This window comes from Opisthocomus hoazin, chromosome 7 (genome assembly GCF_030867145.1).
Source record: "Opisthocomus hoazin isolate bOpiHoa1 chromosome 7, bOpiHoa1.hap1, whole genome shotgun sequence".
Lineage (NCBI taxonomy): Eukaryota > Metazoa > Chordata > Aves > Opisthocomiformes > Opisthocomidae > Opisthocomus > Opisthocomus hoazin.
In genome coordinates, this window is record NC_134420.1 from 53,328,875 (window position 1) to 53,334,218 (window position 5,344).

Here is a 5,344-nt window from a genome sequence, read left to right on the forward strand (position 1 = left end):
AAACTCTATTGGTCTGAAATCTGAATTAACCTATAGAGGAAATAACTGCACTGAAACATACCTAGTTGAAAAAATAATCTCAGAAGATTAATATTAAAGCATCCAAAATTTTATGAAAAAGTAACATTATTTAATCTTATTGATTGATATGCCCCAGCACACCAAATGAACAGAAAAATACCATACAGAACAAACCGCTTTTTTTACCTGGATATGTGAAGCATTCACAATGGTACCCTCAAATACTGCACCATGAAGAGTTAAATGAAGAAAACCTGGTCAAGGTAGTATATTAAAGTATGTCCTTCTCTTTCTTTTGTAGGGAAAGCAATAGATCCATTAACCTGACAGAGAAATGTTCAAGCTAACACATCATTCCCACATATTCTGCCCTGTTTCTGTCTATGCATAAAGAACAGACATAGATTTATTGCTTCACAGTTCTTTGTCTTGAAGATGTGAATTTAACTAATCAGTAAAGTGAAATCAGGAGATACCTGTATTTTACTGTTTTGCACAGATGAGTCCAGAGGCCATCAGGAAGTTACTTCTGCATAATCTCTTCCCCTGAAAATGTCATATATATTTCCTAGTTTCTAATTGTAATTTTTCATTAACTATCTTCAGAAAAAGAATCAAAAAAGTAAGCTAAATCCTACTACACTTTTTCCATGAAAGCTTCAAAAGTAAGAAAAATCTATAGATTTGGCCTAAAGTTTTCTATTTGGCTTATTTCAATGATACTTTTGACCAAGTTTGCAAGATGGTTGTAGAGTAAAATGTAATTACTGTTACTGCACAGTAGAGCTAATATTTTAATCAGACAAGAATGATAGAAAGCTTTTGGAAAATATTGCTGTTTCCATTTATCAGGTAGAAAGCTGAGGCAATGAAAGATTAAATTACTCACCCAGGAGGAATTCTGTAGCACAGTCAAGAACAGATATATTTGGAAAAGACTTTGTGGATGTTTATTTTCCTGAAGGACTGTATTCCTTCTCATTGTAAACTGAAAATGCTTTATTCTGCAACTTTGTATTACAAAGCACGACACTGAAACAGTTTCAATTGCAACCAATAATTACATTCCAGGGGACTGAAAGAAGGAAGAAATTGTTACAAAGTGTGATTACAGTTAGACAGTTCCAGACCAAATTTTTGGATAATATAAATCAGTACAGCTCTAATGAAATGAACATATCTATGATGATATTTGTAAAAGTCGGGAGTAGGCTGAAATGTGACTGTTGGGCAGTACTTCATTGAACAACACACCAGAAAAGTTGTGTGTTTTGACAATAAGGCCTGCTTGGTTGGTTGTATCTTCCTCAAGAATTCTGGACTCCCAGCAATATGTTACCCAGAGTATTTGTAGGAATTTAATCAGTTTCTATCCATAGGTGATAAAATGTAAAATAGCAGATGCTGACATAACAAAACATTAAAAACAAGAAAAACCTAAGAACAGTGACTGGGAATTTCACAATAAGTGATGTCATGTTTTAAAAGAAAACAAGCTATTTGTAATAACAAGATGACGGAAAGTACTAAATAAATCCTCAAAAGTGAATGACAGCTCATTTGGGTACACTGTGATGGGTCAAAGTTCATGTCTTACAGATTTTACAGAGTCCCTTTAAAAATGGCTTCACTGTGACTCCCCCGTCAATTGGTCATGAAGTGATTGTTAGGGTCAGGAAGGGATTGTTCTGTCATCAAGTGTATGTCTGTGCTGTTTAATTGCATGCCTAGATGCACACTAGAGAGAAGTACATTAAAGACAGCATTTATTAACTTAAAGATTGATCTGTTATGTTAATGGCTTCACTTCTGGCCATGTGAAAGAGGATTATACATTAATAAATCAATGCAAATATGTTCTCTTCTTAAAAAAAAGTGCAGCTAAGTATTTGGTGCCTGGTCTTTATGGCTCTTATTAAAAGAAGAGTCATTCCAGGCTAGCCATAACTGGATAGCATTTCTGGTGTAACAGTTTACGTTCAAGTTGGCTGACTGAACGAATCTATTATTTGTACAAATTAAGTTTAGAAATGTTTAGTATGCTAAGATTTTAGAGTAAAAATGTTTTATAAAAAAGGTAGACTAAATAAATGATTCCTAATGTTTTGCTGCTTTAGAGATTCTTGTTCAGACAGTAAATGATGGGCTTGAAAAAGAACCAGAGAGCAAGACTGTCTTCATAAATCACACAGTCAGTTATGGATTGAGTTTTTGCAGTCAAAACGTAAAAACTGTAGCAGGCAATTCTCTTTCACTGAAGAATGATAGGCTTTTTTCTTCAAACCAGAAATATTGTCGGTTAACTTAATTTAGCCAAAAAACGTCATAGACCTAAAAAATAATGTGAAAAAGGAACCATATTCAACAAAAATATTTGTTCAGGTCCTTCACAGTGGAACTGTCACAGAAAACCTTTGGACACAAATTGTGCTGAGATTATAAGACTACATCATACCTATGGGCATTGGCAGACTGACCATTTTCAATAAAGCAGCTGGAGAGTCAAGTATTTTAGAACACCTAGTAAATACAGCTTGTGATTTGATGGGATAACGTTTGTGATTTTCTCACTTGAATGTGTATATTTGCATGTAGCTTTGTGATATTCATGACAAAAATACTTGAAAGATGGCCCTTTCAAAATCTGACGTTGATATGCATAGGTGATTCACATGTAATTTCCATGCAGCTAGAGAGGAACAAATGGAAATACTCTAGCATGTAGTATGACTATTGAGTGTTTCTCTGTAATGTTTCCCACTTATCCCCTTTCCCAAAAAGAGTGTGTGACCCAGAATAGGAGATTTTATATACCTCTTCAGAAAGGTACCCCTACCTCACTCCTCCACAAAAATACACAACATCCTGTAAGAAAACCCCAAATCAAAATCTCAAGGTAAACAACACTCCTGCTATTTGCTCCAAACATCATGCCGCCTCAGAAATATTTCTATATTGAAATTAGAAGCTTTGCTGAGCCAAGCTGTCGAATTTTGTTGAGTGTTTAAAATTTTAGTGTAGCTCACTCCCTGATGCTGACCACTGGCCTGGGTCCAGGCCAAAGCTCCAGACCGTGTACCTTGGAAAGCTTGCTGCTGCAGCTCTCCACTTTGTATGATGGGATTGATTTTTTTTTTTTTTAATTAATGAAAAGTAGCTAATTTAGCGCCAATTTAAGGCTAAATTAGATACATCTACACAATCTACAACCAGAATATAGAAATTACTGAAGAGCAAATACATTCCCAGAGAACACATTTAAATTATGAGCTGGATCTAGTTGGCAAGGTTTTAATGCTATTATTTTTTATCCATTGGAAAATATTGGTAGCCTGAAGTGTGTACACTTTTCCCAGAAATCCTTTTTTTTTTCCTTCTATAATTTCACAAGACAATATTTGGGACTTTTTTATTTGTTGGGAGGAAGGTTCTGGCCTAAAATGAGAGCATTGATGATAATGACTGGAGTGCAGAGATTAGAATAATAAATTTTTGTTTCATACCTTCCCTCTTTCTTCACACCTACCTTTTTGAAACAGAATAAAAAGAACTCCATGACTACCATTTTAATCATACCTGCAGAATTCCTGATCACTGCAAGAAATAAAAACGTCACATTTTCTCTCTTACCTGGTGAAATGGCATAGAACAAATAAGATTATTCCCCTTACATATTCAGTATAAACTATTTCAGCGGTATGTTATGGTTGAAATATTTCATTTTAAAAAGGGATGCATCTATTGGCTCTCTCTTCTCTTTCACTGGTTTAAGTTAGTAATTTGACAGGTAATTAAACACTAACAGATCTATCTGCTGCAGTATTTCTAAAAGTGTTTTGGAAGTATTTATGTATTTGTATTTGATATTGAAAATGTCTCATATGTATATACAGTTATGAATTTTACCTCATTGTCATTATTTAGCATTTTTTATGGGTGTGCACAACAAGTATACGGTCTTGTTGCTAGCCTGGCCTACATAACACTCCTGAATGCTGAACTAGTAGGCTTCTAGCGATTAAGTTCACCTCTGATCTATTCCTTTAGTAAGGATGATTACAAGTCTAAACACAATAATAACAACATACAGGAAGATTATTGAATTGCTACACATCCACTTTCTTTCAGAAACTTAATTCCTTGTTTGTTAAATATATTTCCTACTTATTACCATGAGTGATTATTTAATGCAAAGAACCCAACAGACATGGTGACATAACTTGCTGGAAGAGCTGGGCTACAGTATACAACAATAATGAGGAAAATCTGGATGATTGATAGAGAACTGGCTAGCTGCTTCTGAAACTGACTGAAAGCAGATGTTATCACTGTCCCTTGAAAACAATCTTGCCATGAAATGTGGATATACACACATACAAAATTGGACACGCATACCCAAACGGATTGGTTGCTAAGCTTAAATTATTCAAAATAGTTGTTTATAGACAACTTTTTTTTTAAAATCTCTTCTGAATTTTATAAATCTTTTCCACCAATTCAAACAAGCTTCTTTTAGTTTAATAAAGGAGTTATCAAAAAGTTTTCAGTATAACACATCTGTCTTTCTAAAAGCTTATTTGAGTCAGGCTTGATACTGCAAAGATACCTTTAATGCAGCTTAGGCTCACTAAGCTCCCCATACACAGACACAACCTTTCTTAAGAGCCAGCTCAGTGTAGGAGTTAATTCGGTGTGACCAGACCCTAAGTCATCAAAGACTTTGTATGGATCTACTCACCACATTTCTTCCCCCTCACCCCCTTTTTCCTCTTTTCTTATGTGTAGACACCAGTAGGTATCAAAAGCCTTCAGTTTAATCAGGTGTATATTTTGGAAGTCACAAGCACATATACTGGAACAGGAAAGCAGTACTTTAAACAGCATAAACCCACAGATGTTCAATGAGCCAGATTAAATAAAGACCTGAAGATAAATCTTCTCTTCCTTGTCCCCGCAAGATGGGTCCCCTTGTTTCATCCACTTTGCAGTTGATCATGTTTAGTTCTGTCTTATGCAAGCCTCACAGTATTATCTAGGTCACTAGAGAAGTGTTTTGCTTTTCATCACCTTTGAAAGTTGGTGATAGATTTATTTTGTTGCTACAAGTAAGACCTGTGCTACTGTCAGGCTGGGGTTGATTCACCCAGATCTGAACACCCACACCTACTCTAGTCCCCTTCAGCTGTCTTTTTTACAGTGGAGGCACAGAAGTGTTTTTACAGTGTGGTTCATATTCTTATAGATGTGATTCATCTATGTGTGGTTAGATGAAAACACCATCCCTAAAGAGTGTCTTGTTTTCCCTGTTTATTAGAAAGGCAGA